Source organism: Schistocerca gregaria, chromosome 3, assembly GCF_023897955.1.
Source record: "Schistocerca gregaria isolate iqSchGreg1 chromosome 3, iqSchGreg1.2, whole genome shotgun sequence".
In the NCBI taxonomy this organism is placed as follows: Eukaryota; Metazoa; Arthropoda; class Insecta; order Orthoptera; family Acrididae; genus Schistocerca; species Schistocerca gregaria.
Genome location: NC_064922.1, coordinates 611476328 through 611499915, shown reverse-complemented (window position 1 = coordinate 611499915; position 23588 = coordinate 611476328). Strand labels below are relative to the sequence as shown.

General features: G+C 40.2%; 2 non-coding genes across 2 annotated transcripts; both read right to left on the bottom strand.

Moving 5' to 3' along the window:
* Window positions 1–20179: 20179 nt before the first annotated feature.
* On the bottom strand, window positions 20180–20254 carry Trnat-ugu (transfer RNA threonine (anticodon UGU)). Its single transcript has one exon. It is a non-coding gene; the product is annotated as a tRNA-Thr (tRNA).
* Window positions 20255–20619: 365 nt separating this feature from the next.
* On the bottom strand, window positions 20620–20694 carry Trnat-ugu (transfer RNA threonine (anticodon UGU)). Its single transcript has one exon. It is a non-coding gene; the product is annotated as a tRNA-Thr (tRNA).
* Between the last annotated feature and the right edge of the window lie 2894 nt (window positions 20695–23588).

The following is a 23588-nucleotide window of genomic DNA, read 5'->3' as shown; positions in this document are numbered from 1 at the left end:
TTTCTTTGACAAAGATATTGGACAAAGAAATTTGATAGTGTAATACCAGCCTTACACATTTGATTTGTTCAGACTGAGAACCGAGTTCTGGAACTGATAATCGCTTCCATTAGTTAATACCTGCCCATGGACTACTTCTGTAGCTGTGTTGTCACACTATCAACTGTGCCGAATCCAATCCTTTCGGGCTGTTTGGGATAAAGAAGTATTCCAGTATGGCAGTTCCTCGCAATCAGACGAACTCTGCCAAAGGCTGCACGCGGAGCACTCAATACCGAAGACTGCTAGTCGAAGACTGTCTTGCAGACTGCTGGACTAAAGGTTATAATGCCACGCGAACTGCTACGCTGAATCCACATGACTCGCTGGAGGTCATGCGCTCCTCCCTCGTTAGCTCTCCAAGTGGAATAATGTCATCGTTGGCGTTTGTGGTGGCCTCTGTGAATAACCACTGAAGCTCACGCTTACTCCTGGCTTCGCCGTGTTGTATGCTACGCAGAACGCTGCTATAATGGAGGGGACACCTAAACGACAGGGGTAGGAGCATGTTACGCAACACTTTCTATGCATCGAATTTTCAGCGTTCTTCTGGAGCGGAACATTTCAAGAGCCTCTCTTCTCTTCTTGTCTGTAATGCTTAATGTGTTCGTTTGACTTCTGTACAAGGCTTCACTCCAGACAAAGACCTTCAGAGAAGATTTTCTAACACTTAAATTTATATTTGATGTTAACAAATTTCTTTTACTTCGAAACGCTTATTTTCGCTGTTGCGTTTTACATCCTCTCTAATTCCACTTATCAGTTGCTTTGCCACCTGAAATGCAAAACTCGACTATTTTTAGTGTCTTGTTTCCTAATCTGATTCTATCAAAATCATTTGATTCACTTTGAATAAATTCCATTACTCTTGATTCAATTATCTATTTTTTCATTTTATAACGTGTTTCCAAGAGACTTAGACATTCCGTTCAATTGACCTTCAAACTCCTTTACAGTCTGTGACGGAATTACTCCGTTATCGGCGAACCGCAAGGCTTTCATTTCTTTTCGCTTAACTGTAATTCCTTTTCCAAATTTTGTCCTTGGTTACCTTAACTAAAGTATATAAGTTGTAGATAAGCTTCCTGTCCCTATGCTTTATGCCTGATACCTTCAGAATTTCAAAGAGTATATTCCAGTCAACATTGTCGGAAGCTTTCTCTAAATCTATATTTGCTTAGTTTTGCCTTTGTTCAATATATGTTTTAATATATGTAGTAAAGTCAGTATGGGTTCGTACCTTCCCTCATATCTCCGGAACCCAGATTGATCTTTCCTGAGGCATCTGCCAGTTTTCCGATTGTTACGGAACATTTATTAGCGGTATACGAATGGTAGTATATAACTTGGACTTCGTGGACCAGACGAGAAGAAAGTTTCACCATTGTCAATTCCTCGACGTTTGCTCTCATCCTCTGAAGTGTCATTGTAGATTTGAATTTTAATGGTGTTAAATTATTTTCATTTGTGCTGAATTATACATAGGTAAGTCGACACGGAGCTAACTATGTAATAGTTTAGGAAGCTAATAACGACCCTATCACCATCTTCCTGCTTCTCAAACACAATGTTCTCTTCACGCCTGGTTTTTTTTTCCGAGAGTCTGAGAAGCATCATGACCTTGCTACGGCTTTGTCTTCCGTAGCGTCTAAATTCGGACTTGCCAATCCAAGCAACAAGATCGATACACTGCGTTAGACGGTTCTGCATTCTTTAGCTAATCTTGAGGGCGTATTTACCGGCTAAATTTTAATTTAGCTATGGAGCAGCTCCTGAAGTGTTTGGTAGAAAACTATTGCGTCATCGTATTTAGCAACAAAGTATTCGTTGCACTCCACGCCTTACCGTGAGTTACCGGTTTGATAGTCTATTTTTTCGTCTAAACATAATGACTGCACTCACCACAGGAACAGGAAACGTGACTAAACTCACATTGAACAGTTCCTCCTAAAGTTAAGCTGTACTACTTAATATTTATTGTCACCATGTTCTAATGGAGTGAATTTTGAAAGTTAAATGTGTTCATTCAATTTGGGACAGTTAATTAATTTATGTTTTAATAATATTAGAATTGTTTTTGAGAACCGGAATAAAACTGACAAGATATTATCGTCTTCTTTCATTATTTTTAAGCCTTTAAAAAAAATCAGAGTTGCTATCTGACGTTTTAATGAAGGTAATATACTCTTGAGCTTTTAAGAATATCTTTTTATGCAAACCAATTTTAATCAAGAACTACAACAAATCTACACATCAAAGATGCGTAATACTCTGTCCAAATGAACTGACTACGCCACAGAAATTACTGTTGCTGCTATTACATTCAGCGCTGAAAAATTTTGTTGTAGGATTTAAGAAAAAGGACATTTGTAGTAGAAATTAAACAGTCGCAAACTATGGAAATTAAATGACTATGTTGAAAAAAAGCACTCTTCTTCACAGTACGTGTTGCTTTAAATATGGCTCTCCTTTTACAAGAACATCAAATATGTTGCTTTCTGGCAGATTAAAACTGTGTGCCGGACCGAGACTCGAGGACGGGGCGTGAGTCGTGCTTGGGTAGCTCACTTGGTAGAGCACTTGCCCGCGAAAGGCAAAGGTCCCGAGTTCGAGTCTCGGTCCGGTACACAGTTTTAATCTGTCAGGAAGTTTCATATCAGCACACACTCCGCTGCACATAAATGGTGTTTCTCTAAAAAGGAACGCACCAAAGTCACCTGTTATCCCTACGTCAACAATGTTTGAACGGTCTGCCTTCTGTGCCCTTTCCCTTGTAGGAAAGGTGTACAACAAACAAAATTTACAAGGGGAAAAACTTGCTCTCCCTCAAGCCTTATGACTTCCTTCTTTCTCATGCATTGCATTATATATTTCGTAATAACAATACCAGCAGCACTGTCAAAGCTTCACCCTCCTCTGATGGTGGTGGACTGGAGTCGAACCCACGGCCGCCGATTATACGTACCTGGCGCACCAAATTCCAAGGGCTTTTCCGTGGTCATTTCCGGTGCTGTTCTCCCCTTGCTACCTGCAGAGGTCATTCGGTGCAGCACAGGAATCCCTAGTGGCTTTATTCTTGTTGAAACTGTTGTCATGTTTGTGTATTTCTACATCTACTCTGAACAAACGAGTGTGATAACTCTTCTATGCAGTAAGAACTTCAGTGTCGGCAAACTTTACTATGTGGTCGGTCTCACACAGCGCGTGTTACACCACGACCGATTTCTCCACCTCCACCAACATACAATGCCGCTCATATTCGGTGATCCTGGTGTTGATTGGTCGTCCAATCTTTCGAACTCAGACTTTTCCGCATGTACAGTTGTGGACAAAACGAGCGAGACCCCTCGCCTTTTCGTTATGCTTATCCGCACAGCTTTAAAGTATGCTACACAGCATAACAGGTAAGGCGACGAAGAGCTACCAACATACTATGACAGGCGCGAAACTGAAAAAGTATCCGAACTTTGTCAGACTGTTTTCAATCATGTGTAAGACTATATTAATGCTGATTAGTGTGTTAAACACAACACGTAAATATAAGATATAAATAAAAGAAGAAATGCTAATTAGTATGAACTGTACTAATAAAAGTGAATTTAGAGCTTATCGGGATAACATAACTGTTTTAGTAAGACAAAGTACCCCAGATCGTTACGAATTAGCAAAATATTATGCGCATTCGGCCGCGAAACGGTCTGTGTCAACGTTTAGACCAGTCACACTGGATTATCGTTGCTGACCTACCATGAAAGTACGCAAATTTCGCAATGCGTGAAGATTCATAACGATATTCAGTTAAAATCAATCAGTGCTACCGTAAGCCAAATCAATTATTGACAGAAGCGGAAAAAGTAGGCAGTAACAAGCATGAAATTCTACAAGAGTTTCATATTGACATCCACAGGGCGCCGGTACAGAATGAAGGTAGCAATAAAACGTATTGGGGGCATAAGAGTCTCTTAAAATTGCTTTCCCAATAGTCTATCTGCTTTCATCGAGATTAGAACCGAAAAAAAACAGACCTCGCTTGCAGTAGCAAACACCTTTCTCTATGCTAGCAGACAACCCAGGCAAACAGCCCTCTATTATTACGCCAGACATGAATAAGTCGGCAATTTCGCAATGAAAATGGCAAAATGATCCGCAGTTTCTGATACATAGAGCTTTCTGGACTCAAAAACAAGAATTTTCTATCTTTATGGCACCGCTTATGTGACAATCATTCACGATGATTATCGAAATAACAAAATACTGTTATTAGCGAGTAAATTTAGTAGGATAATTCAACACTACCCCAGGAAATAAACGGCGACATAGCTGCCAAACGTATTCGACAATGTTTCGAATTCTTCATTATACTCGCCATAGCCAGAAAACGTTCATTAGCCGAATTGTTTCTTAAGCTAGCTCGCAATGGGAGTGTTCGCATTTCTAAAACGCTGTCATTATTACTGGGATCTGAACTACCAGGTGTATAGGCAAATGGATTTTATTTGCATTCCTGTAAACGTGATTTGGATCGAAAGCGTAGCTACGAGTAATATGCTGACGTATCGACTGCAACTAGAACATTTCGAACAAAGAGTAGGGGGAATTATTTATGCTGCCCTCATCTTCAGTGACTGTCGTAGATATTTTCGTTGTTAATATTTCGTCACCCAAATCGGTAAAAATGGAACCCTATTAGTCTCACTTTCTTAATCCTCTGTCTGTCTACCCAACCCTTAAAACTCGTTTTCCTCGAGTACGGGCAGACATAATAAGCGGAAATGTGTCGCACTTCCTGCGGTATACGGTCCCCTGGTGGTGTAAAAAAGTGAGCTTCTATGTCAACGCAATCTAAAGATACGACCGTTTATGTAACGAAAATTTACGCGAAAGGTAAAAAAAAAAAAATGGCTCTAAGAACTACGCGACCAAACACTGCTGAGGTCATCAGTCCCCTTGACCTAGAACTACTTAAACTTACCTAACCTAAGGACATCACACACATCCATGCCCAAGGTAGGATTCCAACCTGCGGCTAAAGCAGCAGCTCGGTTCGTGACTGAGCGCCTAGAACGGCTCGGCCACCGTACTCGGCGAAACCCTTCACACCTCATGTATAATAATAATATATAATGTCTAGTGAGGATAAACTGTATTCACCAGCAACTCAGAACTTTTACGAAGTTACATTCAAATTTTGTTTGCAGTCGTATGGATTTTCCACTTCCAAACACCGTAGGAACGTCGTATGCGATATCCAGACGCTGGCGGATACTGCAGTACCATAACAACTAGTTAAGAATTTGTTGTTATTGTTCCATGCATGACACTTTATTTCAGAATCCATTTAGCGCACCTAGGTGTTTGTCTATGACTTAAAATAATGAACAAAATAAAATAAATAAACAGCAAATAACTTCGATGTTCAAATGAAATGTAACTCACATGTCTCAATTACAACATAATTTGGTTGTTACATCTACATGAGTACATCTACAGGATTTCTTTGCAATCCAGACTTATGTGCCTGGCTGAGGGTTCATCGAACCACCTTCGGACTATTTTTCTACCGTCGCACTCTTTAACAGCGTGCGAGAAAAAGGACCACTTACATAATTTCTTACGAGCCTTGAATTACATTATTACAATGGTCATTTCTTCCTGTGTAAGTTCACGAGAAAGTAATGTTTTGGCATTCAGAATAGATGTTGGTAATTGAAATTTCGTGAAAAGATCTCGCGGCAACGAAAAACGCTTTGGTTTTCATGAATGTCACCCCAACTCGTTTCTCAAATCTGGGACTATCTCTCCCCTATTTCGTGACATTACGAATGGTGCTACCGTTCCTTGGACGTTTTTGGCGTGCACCGTCAATCACGTCTGTCAAGGATCCCATAACGCGCAGGAATACTATAGCAGTGGACGGACAAACGTAGTGTAGGCAGAGTTTTCAGTAGAACTTTTGCGCTTTCTTTGTGTGCGGCCAATAAAACGCAGTCTTTCGTTTGCCTTCCCAACAAAAGTATGCTTTCGATCGTTTTAGTTTCAGTTTTACTGGGTACTGGAATGAATTGACAGTATTCCGACTTGTGTTTCGGCAAGTAACCAAAAGTTAATTATTCTTAATGGACGCAGCTTTCGTGTTTAATGTATTCCTCATTCAACAGAATACATTCCTCGTACACCACACTTAACTGTTTCAAAGTATTAAATTGTTACTCATGTTACCAAGATGCAGTGGTAATCTAAACTTGCCGTTTTGAAACAAAGGAAAATATTATAGCGAAATATGGCAACTAAGAAGCGGACTGTCAAAATAAACAAACATTTCCGGTTCACGTCGTTGCAGTAGATCTACTACACAGTAACGTAAATTAGGAGCAAAGTCCATTAGTAGATTGGTTTCAGGAAAACCAGCCCTCATAATGCAAACTGCCACTACAAGAACGAAAGTTTCCATACATGTCAATGAGTAGTCGAGGAAAGTGGACACATTCTGTCTACTGGATCGCAACGCACGCCACTTACGAGAGGACCCACCAAGTGTCATACCACGATCGTGCTGAAACTTCGCCCAGTGAAAGAGGGGACAAAACGAGCGAACACATGTCTCGGCTCATCTGCATACACTCGACCGCTTCTGAGAAAACGACAGTCAAAGTTTTCATTGCGCTGTTGCTATAGTGTAAATAACTTCTAGCGTGTTAGGATTCAATTGAAGCGGTGGCTCAACGGCTACCGTCGCGACTTCAGAAATTTGCGATGCGAGTTCGAAACCCAATTGTTCTTTTTTCTTTCCCCCGTCACTCTCTGAACTATCTACGAATGTTTATTCCAATTTATGTTGAAACAATGTTGTCGTTATTCGTCAATTAATTTGCCGTGTAATGAAAGAAGTTAAAAAAAATAAACGAATGAGAAAATGATGTGAAATATTTGTGAATGTCTTTGCAACCTTACAGGTTGTAAGGAGGTTCAAAAATATTTCACATTATTTTCTCATTCGCTTATTATTTTTTTAATTCATTAATTCACAGAAAGTGAATTTATGAATAACGACAATATTATTTCAACAGAAATTGGAGAAAACATTTGTAGATAATTCTGATAGAGAAGGAGGAAAAAATAATAATAAAAAAACCAATATAAATAAATAAATAAATAAATAAATATGGTCTCGAACTCGGGAATCTAAGTTAAGAAGTAACGACAGTACCCAGTGAGTCACAGCTTCAGTTGCATTGTCGGGGGCAAAAGGTATTTACACAACAGCAACAGCGCGTTGATAACTTTGACCGTCGTTTTCTCGGAAGCGGTCGAATGTCTGCAGATAAGCTGAAAGGCATGTTCGCTTATTTTGTCCTCTCCTTCACTGAGCAAGGTTTCCGGACAATCAGCGTGTGGCTCCTGGCGGGTTCCCCTCGTTAGTCGAGTCGCTTCTTACGCCCGGCGAGAACTATGTACGCCTCAGAGTAAACTGCTTCACTTGGAAACACGGCGAGCGAGGATAAACATGTTTTCCTTCTTATAAGGCAACCTTATACAGCTAAAATTCACGGAGTATTCTTCAGGTTGCCGTATATGCAAAACGTAAACATTTCATTTCAGGAAATATTTATCAGGATAGGACATGACTAGAGAGGACCAGTCCCTTCTGAGAAATATTACAGATTCTAAGTTGCTCCACTATGTAATGACACGGGTACGGGCTTGCGATCTCTCGTTTATGCCATCGATTTCCGTGTTACACATACTTGGCCATTGCGTTGTGGCTGCAGTCGTGGATGAGGCAGTCTGTCTCCTACTAGCGCTGTTTTCGTAGCTGATATGAACCGCGACGAATCATTCAGTCAACGCTAAATGGCTCATCTGGCTGAGACAGACAAGGGCGCTATAATAGCACTCCATGCAGAGGGATTTTCAAATTTCTATATAGGAAGAAATACGTATCTTCACAAGTCGACGGTAGCCAGGTGGATTAGACGAAAGGGAGAGGGTGATAACCTGAATGGAAGGCCTCATGGCCGTCACCGTAAAACAACAGCAGCTCAGGATCGGCAGATACGCCGTTTCAGTGAGAACCACCCATTTGTCAACGCACGACAAATTCTGCAGACTTTGGGTCTCAATGTTAGCAGTAAGACCGTCACTCATCATCTAGGGGAAGGTGAACTGAGAGTAAGAAGCGCTGCTGTGAAAGAGACATTGACTGTTTCGCACAGAGAAGCCCGCCTCGTTTTTTGCTGCTGGAAATGTCAACAAACCTCTCCAGTTTTGGAGGCGAGTGATTTTCACAAACTAAAAAGCTTCCTCTAAGGCATCAACCGGTAAAGTACTTGTTTACCGGAAAAAAGGTACTCGTTATAATCGAAAATATATTTACAGTTGCCGAAGGAGTGGCAGGGAGGCGGTAACGGTATGGGCATGGATATCGGCCGAAGGGTGTGAGCTTCTGTGGGAAGTGGAAGGAAGACTCGATGCGCGCAATTACATATCAGTTCTGGAGAAAGTGATGTTGCCTTCCGTGACACCAAAATTTGGCGATGATCAGATCATGTTCCAAAAAGATCGCTCGCCTATTGATATGGAATGTGTGGTTAAGAGGTGGTTCGAAAACTATAGTAATATTACTGTAATGGAATGGCCACCTAATGGAGCTGACATGAATCCCATTGAGAATATTTGGGCAGAAGTGGTCAGAGTAATACGGGAAAAGGGAGAGTCGACTCGCCGACAGCTTTCTGATGAGATTCTTGACGCTTGGAATGAGTTACTTGAATCTGCTAGTTATGTGGCTGGAGTTGCGGACTCAGTGCCCGACAGACTTGGAGCCGTTGTGGAAGCCGAAGGAGGCTATACGCGATGCTAAGCAGCATCAGCAGAGGTGGTTTTTTCAGCCCTTAACCAATCAGCTGCAACAAATGTTTCAAGTTTTTTTTCAGACGTTTATTTTAAATAACTTTAAGGAAACGCAGTAAGTGGAACCTGGACAAACAAATTAATTCACAACAAGGTAAGCAATATTTAATTTGCTAAGGGAAGAAATACGTTATATATTCATGCAATTTCTAAAAAAATACATGACACACGTGTATATGCAAGAAGATTAAAAAGCAATTCAGCACAAATGAAAAACATTGAGGAGAAGTTCGCCGATGAAGGCGTAATTGGAGAGCGAAAGTTGGGCTAGAAGGGGAGGTAAGGAGGCTCGGAAAAGAAGAGAAAAATGAAATACCCAATAGACTTCGAGTCGCTGTCGCAGCAGAGGGCGGTTGGTGTATGCGATTCGGAGCAACAGTAGAAGAACAGTTTTATTTACTGATTTTTTTGAGGCTTTATTTTGTGACGGCTAAACAGTGCTGCTTCATGAGGCCCACTATTTGTCCACATGCGGCTAAACATCAGAGGTGTAAAAAATTTTGAGAGGTGCCGAAGTTCTGAGAAACAGTAATGTGTTTTAGATAAGAAGATGATTTTTAATTCATTCCATTTTAACCATTCACAGTATGCTTTGAGATTCTAATCCATGATTCTTTTTATTATTATGTATCTTTTCTTCACTGAGAGTGAACGGTAGTAAGATTCAAGATATAAAGAATAACTGGAAGATTTAAATTTGTGGAATGGCGTATTAAAAAGTAAATATTTTCATCAAATCTGTAGTTATAGGAAATATTAAGAAGCAAGTCAAAAATGGCATTGTGGAAAGATCAGGTCGGTCTCTAAAGGGTGACGACGGTCAAATAACAAATACAATACTATTATTGATGGCGAGGAGCCATAATCGATATGTCACTATTGTGTAATTTTATTTCTGAAGTTTATCGTCGATCCTAGGACTGAAACTGATACTCTGTTTTACGTCAAGAATATAGCCTTTAAAATTTACGTAGCAGCGCAGAATATTAGTACACCGAATATAGACCAGGAACCTAATCCAACTGCCTTTAATTTTATTCTCACGGATGGCATTGAGAAAGTAAATAACAAGAGGAATAATAAAACTCTCAGAATCAATATAGAGAATTCAAGTGTCCACTGGATTATAAAGTTCGCTATAATAGCGAATAATTGCTTTCACTGACTCCTACATGCCTACGTTTTCTCATTCAATGTTAGAAACTAGGACTAGCAAGGTATAACATTTTGCCACAAATTGTCGAATTGCAAGTCGAAGATAAAGTTACATAAATTACGATGACAACAAACGTTTTTCAAGTAGACTGATCACTGTAGGCATCTAATACTTGTATTGTATGTTACATCCGCAGTATGTAAACTGGCAACGCCACCAACACACAATACCACTAAGCTTTGAAACAACTGTAGCAAAACAGAGGATCCTTGTTGCCCACATTACAGATAAGAAGGCTAATTCGCAACATAAATGTCAATGTAAGCAGCAATTTCTGTTGGAACGTGCTTCCTGGAACAAATAACATACATTTCCTACGTCTTCAGTGCGAATCATGTAGCAAACGTAGTTTAAAGGACAGAAAAAATAGAGTGGATTTACTAACATAATTATGTAATACTCAAGAACGTAAATCGATGGTCACATAGTTGTCAAACGTATTCTACGGTGAAGCTCGCGCTTCGCAAACGCTACCACTTCGTGGAAAAAGAAATACCTCAAATATAAGCCAATGTGTTGTATTCGCATACTGTGACTATCACTTGGCGCTAAAGTGTGGTTATGGAAAGTACGTATGTTCAGATTGCAAATCTAACATCATAAACAATGACAAGGGAAAGTGAATTAAGCGTCCTTCCTCTTCCGTAACATAAATGGTTATTCTAGCTAGAATGAATTGTGCAGAAAATCATTCAGCAGAAGTGAATAACTCTTTAGTAACACCAGATGATATTAACAGTTTGCCGGAGCGGGTTAGCCCTGCGTCCAACGGCGTCATATGGCTGGCCGCGCTGCTGCTTCAGTCGCAGGTTCTAATCCTACTTCAGCATGGATGTGTTTGAGTAGTTCTAGGTCAAGGGGACTGATGACCTCAGCAGTTTTTGGTCGCGTAGTTCTTAGAGGCATTTTTTTACCTTTCGCGTAAATTTTCTTTATATAAACGGTCGTATCTTTAGACTGCGTTGACATAGAAGCTCACTTTTTTACACCACCAAGGGACCGTATACCGCAGGAAGTGCGATACATTTCCTCTTATTATGTCTGCCCGTACTCGAGGTAAACGTGTTTTAAGGGTTGGGTAAACAGATAGACGGTCAACAAAGTGTGACTAGTATGGTTCCATTTTTACCGATTCGCGTGACGAAATCCTAACAAAGAAAATAGCTACGACAGTGACTAAAGATGAGGGCCGCATAAATAATTCCCCCTACTCTTTATTCGTAATGTTCTAGTTGCAGTCGATACGTCAGCATATTACTCGTAGCTACGCTTTCGATCCAAATCACGTTTACAGGAATGCAAATAAAATCCATTTGCCTATACACCTGGTAGTTCAGATCCCAGTAATAATGACAGAGTTTTAGAAGTGCGGGCATTCCCATTGCGAGCTAGCTTAAGAAACACTTCGGCTAATGAACGTTTTCTGGCTGTGGCGAGTCTAATGGAGAATTTGAGATATTGTAGAATACGTTTGCCAGCTACGTCGCCGTTTATTTCCTGGGGTGGTGCAGAATTATCCTACTAAATTTACTCGCTATTAACAGTACTTTGTTATTTCGATAAACATCGTGAATGATTGTCACATAAGCGGTGACATGAAGGTAGAAAATTCTTGCTTTTGAACCCAGAAAGCTCTATGCAACAGAAATTGCGGATCATTTTGCCATTTTCATTGCGAAATGCCGACTTATTCATGTCTGGCGTAATAATAGAGGGCTGTTTGCCTGGGTTGTCTGCTAGCAAAGTGAAAGGTGTTTACTACTGCAAGGGAGGTCTGATTTATTTTCGGTTCTAACCTCGATGGAGGCAGACAGACTATAAGTAAAGTAATTTTAAGAGACTCTTATGCCCCCAATACGTTTTTTTCCTACCTTTATTCTGTACCGGCGGCCTGTGGATGTCAATATGAAACTCTTGTAGAATTTCATACTTGTTACTGCCTACTTTTTCCGCTTCTGTCAATAATTGATTTGGCTTACGTGTAGCACTGAATGATTTTGAACTGTATTTCGTTATGAATCTTCACTCATTGCTAAATTTGCACACATTTATGGTAGGTCACCAACGGTAATCCAGTATGACTAGTCCGAACGTTGACACAGACCATTTCGCGGCCGAATGCGCATAATATTTTGCTAATTCGTAACGATCTGGGGTACTTTGTCTTACTAAAACAGTTAAATATGTTATCTCGATAAGCTGAAATTTATTTTTATTAGTACAGTTCGTAGTAATTTGCTTTTCTTATTTTATTTATATCCTATATTTACGTGTTTAACACACTAATCAGCATTAATATAGTCTTACACATGATTGAAAACAGTCTGACAAAGTTCGGATGGTTTTTCAATTTCACACCTGTGCATAGTATGTTGGTAGCACTTCGTCGCCTTGCTTGTTATGCTGTGTAGCTTACTTTAGAGCTGTGCGGGTCAACATAACGAAAAGGCGAGCGCCTAATCATGCCTGTTTTCTGGCTCGGGTGGTGATTTTAGAGTTCGTGCAGGTATTGCTCCGTGTGTTTCGGTTTTCGATACACGCTGTGTCCCAGGTTTTCATCATTCCTTGTATCAGCACATCTAGAAAGGGTAGCTGTTTGTCCTTTTCTACCTCCATGATAAATTTTACGTTGGCATGTAGGCTGTTCAGGTGTCTTAGGAAGTCACCGAACTGTTCCTCACCATTACTTCACACAACGAAGGTATCATCGACATATCTTTACCATATTTTAGATATACAAGATCCCAAATCCAGTGCCTATGCCTCGAAATGATCCATGAAGAAGCTGACCACTGCTAGACTAAGTTGACTACCCATGGCGACGCCTTCCAACTGTTCGTAGAAGTTGCCATTCCACATGAAATCGCTCGTGGTCAGACATACGTGAAAGAGCTTGATGATGTATTGCGGGAAAATGGTACCGATGTGTTCCAGAGTCACAGAGAGGCACTTTGGTAAATAAGGAAGCAACATCAGAGCTGACCAGGATGTCGTTTGCTCCAAGTTTCAGCTTCTTCAGCTTCTCAATGGAATGTCCTGAGTCTTTTATGTATGTGTCAGTCTTTCCTACGGCTGGAGCGGAGAGGCCAAGTGTTTCGCCAGTTTATACGTCGGTGACCCAGGAGCGCTAACAATCGATCTTAAAGGAACATACTTCTAATGCATCGTTGGTGATCCATACAGCCGAAGTGGGAGGGCGTCTGTGTTGCGCAGCTTCATCTGTATGCACGCCGTAAGAGAAGACATCTTAATTAACTGATTCTTACTTCGTGTGATCCGGTGCGTCGGAGCTGTGATTAATTTTCGGTACGTTGTCGGATCTAAGAGATCCCGGATCTTCTGCTCATAACCTTCGGTCTTCATAACGACAGTTGCATTTCCATTATCGGCAGGCAGTACCAGTATACTCTTGTCGGAGTTAAGACTCTTCTTTCTTCAGTTACAAGCTGGTGATTTTGGTCGGCGCGGTATCCTGGCGGTTTCAGTGTGTATTTTTCAGCTCTTTCACAAGGAATGGTCCTAATGGTCATTTCGGTTTTCGCAGTTATGTTCTCCATGAGTACAGTTATCGGGATAATAGCGAAATTCCCTCTTTTTTGAAGGAGAGGCCGTTCCTCTTTGGTCAACTACCGTTCCGAGAGGTTGATAACTGTGCGTGACACGTCGAGAGTCACCTTGTCAACCTTCTTCCTGCGTCTAGAAAACCTTTTCTTCTGTATCTCAGTGCAGCGTTCGGATTCGCTGTACGTACTCCTGTGTGTGATGCTGTCGATCTTGTCCTACTCGTCTTGATGCATTCTGATACCTAGTTGGTGAAAGTTCCCAAAAGTTCCTCATCTGTTCTCTCAAAATATCTCCGTGTTGCATGAATTCACTCATGAAGAAAAGCTCGTTCCACTTTGTCGAAGATAGGATGTTCTTGGGCAGTGGCTAACGGGTGCTTACATTTCAAGAACTTAAGTGTCGCACCTTCATCCCACCACCGCGACAGAAAGGCGTGAGAGAACATCAATCGCGCTTTCTTCTGCCGTCGATGGTCAAGGCGTCGCGACAATCTGGAGAGCTCCTCCCATGGAGACACAGTACAAAATTGTTAAGGCTATCGTGGACACTTCATGACAATCTGCCTGTTGATTTCTGTCTCAGGATCTTCGACGACGTTTGTTTGATGGTTTTTCTGACGTTTCGCCAGCACGACTGGCAGGAATTGTCAGAAAAATCGTCAAATAAACGTCAGAAGAAGAACTCAGACCGAACCCAATAGGCAGTTTGTCAATAAAGGCCACGAAAACCTTAACAATTTTGTAATTAATATCGAGATAAGGAGCAGATCAGCCAGTTCAGAAATGATTCCATACCAATAATGTAATCGTATTTTACCATTCTAATTAAACTTTTAGAAAAATTACTGATTAAAGGTATACAGATCTCGACAAGAAATTATATACGTAGACAATAACAGCGTTCGGTTGCAATCTCCGAAGCACGAAATACTTCTTTAAGAGGAAATCAATGTAGCGACTGTCCACTCCATAACAGCCAACCACATAGCACCTAATTCCAGTCAGCAGAGTGACATGTACCAATACCATGACTGTTGCGTCAACAAACAGCTGCACACGGCGTAAGCGCTGTCAAGAAAAGCAGGATGCGCTGAACACGCGTGCTTCGTCTTCCTGTCACTATTCCCCAGAAATTACGGTTGTACTGTTTGTCATTAAAAATGCAGCGCCGTAAAGGCGGCATGTGAAAAGCGTTAAATTGTCATGGATGTGCTACATGAGTGAGTATGAAAATCACTAGCATTTTTGCATAACTATACAAACTATGTAGGAGTAATGGCATACACAAATTATATAGCGAGTTTCTCATTCAGAATAGCATTTGAATGTTTGTAAAAATACCGTGTTATACTCCCTGTAAACAGGCGAAACATCTACCTACTGAAATATGGGGTGTCTCAAACTTTTGGGGTAAAACTGAAACAGGTGATAGTGGGCCCACAACCGATTATACTGAGATACGGAACCTATTATCGGCAGTGCAAGTTTAAGTTGTTGTTTCAGAAACTTTGCACTGTCGTTTTTGTTTACATACAGTTGCATATAGTCCAAATTTGTGAAACCATATTTTCGTGTTTATCTGTAATTTAACTGACTTATTCTTAATAAACTATTACGTTTATAATGAGTGAAAAGTGCTTGACTTGCCGTAGAACTGTTAAGTCGGGGCTTTGGTGTGAAGGGTGCTGTACTTTTTTCCATGTGGGTGACTGTAGTGACGTGGGAATAGGGGAAGTAAATGAGACTCATCAGTGGTTCGGTGGGATATGTAGTAGAGATAAGAAGATACTAGAACAGGAGGGGAAAGTTGCCGTCTTTCAGGCTGAGTTAGTCAACGCCAGGAGAGATATTGACAGGTTAAGGAGGGAGAAGGGTAAAGAGAGGTGGGAAGTGGCAACAGGCAAAAGGAGGCACAGGCCTAGAACTTTGACTGACAGGTTCGTGGCGAATGTGGACAATAGATTTGACCTGTTGCTTCAGTTTGAAGCTGGTGAGCCTCAAGCATTTGCAGGTGTAGAAAGGGCACAAGAAACTTTCAGCAGCAAATTGAAAAGTAAGGATGTAGGGAAATCAGTAAAGAGAAAGAAACTGTTGTTGTTAGGTAGTTCTCATGGAAGAGGTGGTGGCCAAATTTTGCAGGATGAACTAGGATCAGAATACCAGATCTCCGAGTTTTTTTAAATCTAGTGCTGGTCTGGAGCAGGTGACATGATTTATGATCGCTTTGCAAAGATTTCACTACGGAAGACACCGTGGTTATAGTGGGCGGGTCACAAATACTGGCTACAGTATAGAGTGTGACCTGGCAAAAATTGCATCAGCATCGAAGCATACTATTGTTGAGTTTGTATATGTTCTTGGGCGCCATGACTGACCTCATTTGAACTCTTCTTTCAAGAGAGTTAATTTGGAGTTGAAATGGCTGCTTATGTCGGGTGCAGAGACACACATTGGTGTGGTTCCTGTTGATTCTCTCAATAGGTGGGATTATACTAGGCATGGCCTTCACCTCAACAGATAAGGGGAGGGTAAAGTGGCTGGGAAAATAGCAGGAAAGTTGAAGGGGAAGGCACTGTCATGAGTGATAAAATACCAGTGGTTTTAGGGTTCAGAATATACCCCTTTTAGGATAGGGAGGACAGAAAGCGACCAAGTTTTAAGAGAAGTTAGGATGGAGACAAACCTTCAGTTTGAAAAAGAAACCAAAAAACATAATTCTAGCTTATTACATCAGCATAAACAGTTGTTGGTTAAGAATTTTCAACAATCAGACGCAATTTCAACTTCACCCAATTTTAACTCAGTCAATGTGAAATGTCAGCTCTCTTTATTGCATCAAAATATTCGAGGACTGAGAAATAAAATTAATGAAATAATTATGTACATAGATGAATTATAGTCCTCAAACTCAGCTGACATAATCTGCCTCTCTGAACTCATGTGACCACTGATATAGAACTTTTAAGTGTTACAGGATTTAGGTTAGCATCTCACTTTTGTTGAGCAGAAATGGAGAAAAATGTCGTTGCCACATTCATCAGGAACTGCCATAAATTTAAGAACACAGACATTCATAAGTTTTGCCTAGAACAGCATATGGAAGCATGTGCAACAGAAGCAGAATTTCACAAAAAATCCTTCATAATGTTAAGTGTATATCGAGTAGCTGCAGGTAACTTTAATCTATTCATAAACCACCTTGAAGCTGTACTGGCCCATTTAACAACCAAAAACAAAGAACAGTGGTTGCTGGTGACTTCAGTGTAGATTTCCTTAAAGACTTTTCCAATAAAAACTTATTTGAGTTAGTAACACTATCACTCAACTTAATTCTCACTGTAAATTCCCCACTAGGGTAGCCAAATGCTCACAAACAGCCATTGATAATAACTTTATGAACAAAATTATATTACAAAACCAATAGTCAATGGCCTCTCAGACCATGACACGCAGTTCCTTCTGTTAAATGTTAATACTGAATAGGATATAAAATCTGTTAAATCTGAGCTCAAGAGGGTAATCCATAAGCCAAAAGTTGATTATTTTAGTACACTCCTCAGAGACATTCACTGGAGTGATGTTTACAGTGCTCTTGGCATGAATGAAAAATTTAACAAGTTTGCTACTAAAGTGCTTACTTTATTTGAACACTGTTTTCCCCACGAAACTAAACAAGGTTAGAGCAAAGTCTACAAAGAGGCCATGGATTACTCAAGGACTAGAGGTAACTTGTAAAACAAAAAGAAAACTGTATCTATCGATCCAAAACAGTTCTGGCGTTGATGCTACAGCACATTACATACAGCAGACTGTAATATGGATATCTAAGCAAATATATTACAAGGAAAAGATAGTCGTATCAGATAACAAAATAAAGAGAATATGTGATATAGTGAAGGAGGAGACGGGTAGAACCAAACATAAGATGGACAAATAGCATTAAGAGTAAATTATACTTTGGTGACAGATGTGTATAGTGTTGTAGAACTTTTTAACAAACGTTTTATAACTGTTACTGAAAGAATGGAGTTGTCGGGTTCTGTAGATACTACTATGGAATACCTCAGACCAGACATTTCAAGTAACTTCCATAATATGAATTTGACCCTCACTACCCTATCAGAAGTAACGTCCATCCTAAAATCTTTAAAATCAAAAACATCTACTGAGTATGATGAAATATCAACAAAGTTAATTAAAGAATGTGATTCAGAGTTAAGTAACATATTAAGCTATCTGTGTAACCAGTCGTTTATCAGTGAAATATTTCCTGAATGGTTGAAATATGCTGAAGTTAAGCCACTGTTTGACAAGGGAGAAAAGAAATAGCATCAAATTTCTGTCCAATTCAACTTTTGTCAGCATTCTCAAAAAATTTAGAAAAGGTAATGTACAGTCGGCTCTGTAACCATCATATCACAAATAACATACTGTCAAAGTCACAATTCGGATTTCTAAAGGGTTCTGATATTGAGAAGGCTATCTAAACTTACAGTGAAAATGTACTTAATTCACTAGATAAAAAATTGCAGGCAACTGGTATATTTTGTGATCTGTCAAAGGCATTTGCCTGTATAAATCACAATATCCTTTTAGGTACATTAGAATATTATGGCGTGACAGGAAATGCTGCAAAATGGTTCAAATCTTATATCTATGTCAGGAAACAAAGGGTGTTATTGGGAAAAAGATATGAATTAAGCTATCAGGCATCATCCAGTCGGGAACTAATTACATGTGAGGTCCCACAATGTTCCATCTTAGGGCCCTTACTTTTTCTTATTTATATAAATGACCTTTCATCAGTAACATTACCAGATGACAAGTTTATTTTGTTTGCCGATGATGCAAACATTGTAATAAATAGCAAATAAAGTGTAGTTTTAGAAACATCGGCTAGTAAAATATTTGTGGACATTAATCGCTGGTTCCTAGCCAATTCTTTGCTACTAAACTTTGAAAAAACACACTTCATGCAGTTCAGAATTTGTAAGGGGTGTCCCACGAGTATACGCCTAACATATGATGACAAGTAGATAGAGGAAGTGGACAATATTAAATTCTTGGGATTACAGTTTGATAATAAATTCAACTGGAAGAAGTACACCACAGAACTGCTGAAGCGTCTTAACAAATCTCTATTTGCAATGCGAATTGTGTCAGACATAGTGGGCACAAAAATGAAAAAGCTGGCATACCTTGCTTGCTTACTTTCATTCCATAATGTCATTTGGGATTATTTTTTAGGGAATTCATCAAGCGAAGCTAAAGTTTCCTGGCACAAAAACTTGCAATAAGAGTTATATGTGGTGTGAACTCAAGAACATCCTGCAGAAGCCTGTTTAGGGAACTAAGGATACTAACTACTGCTTCCCAATACATTTATTTCTTAATGAAATTTTTCATTAAAAATATAAATTTTTTTCAAACCAGCAGCTCAATTCACGGATTCAATACTAGAAATAAGAATAATCTTCACAAGGATTTAAAGTCACTTAGTCTTGTACAAAAAGGTGTGCATTATTCAGGACCACACATTTTCAATAACTTGCCAGCAGCTATAAAAAGCTTAGCAACCAATGAAATTCAATTTAAGAGAAGCCTGAAGGATTTATTGGTGGCCAACTCCTTCTACCCCACTGAAGAATTTCTCAGTAGAACCAACTGTTTTTTTTTTCATACATATAAGTACAATCTAACTTCTACACCATTTCAGTGCAGTAATGAGTTCATTATATATATATATATATATATATATATATATATATATATATATATATTCTTATGAACCATTTCAGTGCAGTAATGTGTTTATTGTAAATTAAGTATTGTCGTAGTCTATTATATGTTTATTACCTTATAAATAAATAAATTTAAATTTTAAATTCAGTGCATTAATGCGATCTTAGTAAATGAGCATTTGTAAAATGATTCTTTCATATAGTGTTCATTAAAAAAATGACGATGATTCCACTTGGACCTGTGGAAGGTACATTAGCTTATTTCTTTCAGTTGTAAATATTTGTCATGTATTATTGTTTTTCTGACATGTTCTATGTCCTGGAGGATCTCCTCACTATTGATCAATTGGAATGAAAGTAAATCTAATCTAATCTGATCTACTGTGTCGTGAACATACGTAGCGTACCCCCGCATAACAACAACGTTTGACGCAATCGCCCCGCCGATGCACCACGTTGAAGATAAGATACCCGTCTGGTAAAACGGCGTGTCCTTTTTCGTGAAGAAGTTCGTAACTTCCTGCTGTACATCCACGTCCGATACGGATTCGACCCTACAAAGCCTTTTTTAAGGGACCGGAGATGAGATAATCGCGATGGGAGAGATCAGAAGTATAGGGCGGATGTGAAACATTAATTAAGTGATTAAGTGTACACCCTAGCTGCAAACAGGCGTTGATGTACTTCATTAGGGACATGTTGAAAATGTGTGCCCCGACCGGGACTCGAACCCGGGATCTCCTGCTTACATGGCAGACGCTCTATCCATCTGAGCCACCGAGGGCACAGAGGATAGCGCGACTGCAGGGACTTATCCCTTGCACGCTCCCCGTGAGACCTACATTCCCAACATGTCCACACCACTACATTCGTAATGCGCCTAAGATATGTTTGCCCATCATACTCATTACTCGTGGCAGATTAATCTACCAAGTCCCATACGAGTTCGGCCATAGTGTGTGCGTTTGCACAAGAAGGTCAATGGCCGGGAAGCCATATTTTAACTATACATGACGATAGTATCTGTTCCCGAAAGAACAGTTACCGTAGATGACCATGCAGCTTTGCTAGAAATGAAACATTAATTAAGTGGACACCCTAGCTGCAAACAGGCGTTGATGTACTTCATTAGGGACATGTTGAAAATGTGTGCCCCGACTGGGACTCGAACCCGGGATCTCCTGCTTACATGGCAGACGCTCTATCCATCTGAGCCACCGAGGGCACAGAGGAAATCCCGGGTTCGAGTCCAGGTCGGGGCACACATTTTCAACATGTCCCTAATGAAGTACATCAACGCCTGTTTGCAGCTAGGGTGTCCACTTAATTAATGTTTCATTTCTAGCAAAGCTGCATGGTCATCTACGGTAACTGTTCTTTCAGGAACAGATACTATCGTCATGTATAGGGCGGATGCCCAATGTCTCCCACTTGTTCGTAATGGACAAGACTGGCCTTCCAGATGGACAGGCGTCTTGCGTCGAACCACGACGAGCACGGAACTTGGCGCACCATTCCACAACGGTGACTTTCGACATACATGCTGGCCCCTCACACATTCTTCATTCTCTGGTGGATGTCGACCGGTGTTTGACCTTAGGCAGCCAGAAAAAGTACAACAGCAGGTTTATTCTGTTATGAACGTCGCTGTAGTTCACGTTTCTGCATTTGCCACACACATCACGGAAAGACGTGAATTTTACAGTAACCCCTTGCCTATATGTCGGTGATTATATACTCGCATCGGAGGCGTGCTACGTTGCATATAGGCGCAGGAACGCCATGAAACGGAAATTTTTTGATCGGTTCCTGTAGTAACACACTCACGTAAAGTTACACATGAAAGTTCTTTCTGTGCTGGTACATAACACAAATGTACGAAGCCACCAGCAGATAATACAATTTTTAAACAGTACGCTCTCTAAATACACTAAGATACATTCGTAGTCTTACTGCTTTTGTGAGTGCTGTTATACGCTGCGGAAACGTTAGGCATAATTCCGTTTGGAAATTCGGTAACTGCTTGCCTTACAAGTTGGTGTATGTACTATCTTGCTTTGAAAACAACCACAGATTGATGAGCGATTAAAATGAGGAAACGACGAACGCTTTTGTCTGATGTTCGGGTTAAATCGGTCATGTGTCGTCCCTCGCTCACTGCATTTGTGGGGATTCATCGTGTTTCGTTGTTTCCGTGTTATAACTCGTGTGTTGTGATAACATGTCGTTTCAAGGCACCGACGCGTTGAACAGTTATCACAAACACTTCACTCAAGGAATGGTTGGTTATAATTAAATATCTGCTGAAGGCACACAAGACGTGAAAGTCCCGAGGATATTTTAAGATGAACGTTAATAATATACGAAATTCTATGCTTTCGATGTGATCAAGTGGTTAAAGACCTGCAGTTACGCACTCTTTGGATCTACTTTCGCATTCTAGTTCTTGCCAATCTTCTTTCTTCTTCGTTCTTGTAATACGTTCTTGGTTGGTAGATTTGGGAGAGCTGACCAGACAGCGAGATCAGCAGTCCAATCGGATTAGGGAAGGATGGGGAAGAAAGTCGGCCGTACCCTTTCAAAGGAACCAACCCGGCATTTGCTTGGAGTTATTTGGGGAAATTTCGGAAAATCTTAATCAGGATGGCCGGACGCAGGTTTGCATCGTCGTCCTCCCGAATGCGAGTCCAGAGGGAAAGAACCAGGAATGATATTTATATTCTTTATTGACACAAATATTTGACGGACTTTTTTTTCGAATACGTCTCGATTTCAAAGGGCGTCGTTTGGCAGGAACCTAAGAATACAGTTTAAATTACTGCGAGTGAAATGAGTAGCAATGACGTTTACATTCTTGTCTGTCATAAATATCAGGCTGTTTATTTCCAAATACGTCACGGTTTCTGAAGGCGTGGTTAGGGAGGAACCTAAGACTAGAGCTTAAATTGCTGCGAATGATACGAGTTGCAGTCATATTTATATGGTCTTGCTTGTTACAAATATTTAGAGCTATCGAATCCTTAACAACAGTTTCGTAAATTTGGCGAGACAAAGATCACATCACAGAGCGAGCAATGGACGTGATGTGATTTATTCCAATTTCAACCGAACGTCAGTTGCGCGCCATGGCACTTTCTCATTTTAGTCACTTGTACACAATGATTTCCGAAACTGTGGCGGATAGTACAGCGTGCCATAGCCTCTGTTTATTAACTCCACCTCTTAGGGCTGCGCCCTATATTCAAGGGCTCCGCGCCGTAATCTTTCAACAAGCTAACACCAGACCGCGTGATGATTGTACTGTCCTGACCTACATCAGTGCAGACAGTATTCCATTGTTGGCCTGATTAGCATGGTCTGTGGGTTTCTTACCAAGTGGAAACGTCTGTTCATGGGCTGCTGAGGGACTGGTACGGCCCCACCGTCCAGTGGCTGAGATAGGTGAAGCCTTATGTGTATATGCACAATAATCAATAATTTCCTATCCTTTCTAGTATTGTAGCTGTAATGGCCAGCAGTAAACGTGCATGTCTTGCCATGTTTTAGAAGTACTGTAAGATCCATGACGTTTCGTACTAAACAAGGTTCACATATGGTACAAGCCTATATACAGAGAGAGTGTGGCCATTGGTGAAATCGCACGTAATTGGCTAATCAGCTGTAAAGTAATTATTTTGCCATGGGTCTCTCTCGATTCGTATGTTCTCGGTGCTTTCTGGAGTTGGATTACTGTTTTGCAGACATTTTGGAAACTCCATACCACGTACACAGATTTCTTGTCTTACGAGGAAAAAAATCGACTACGAAAACATTTCGGCACTATTAACCACGAAACATTTCGAGTGTTTGTCGTAATGTCGCGTGTTGGTCAGAAGGTAGCACTCAGCATTGATTGTCACTAATTATCTCTTTTTGTTTTTATTTGAATTGCATTTACCGAAATTAAATGTCAATTAACAAATACTGGATCTCAATCATTTTATGTTTAGTTACTAGTGGCATAGAAATGTGAAAATCTGTAATACAAGAAGTTTAGATTTCTGAATTTTTATTGTAAAAGACATAGTTTCTAGGTCCACAATGATCTCATCCAAAATATATTAAGATGAAAGGAAAAAA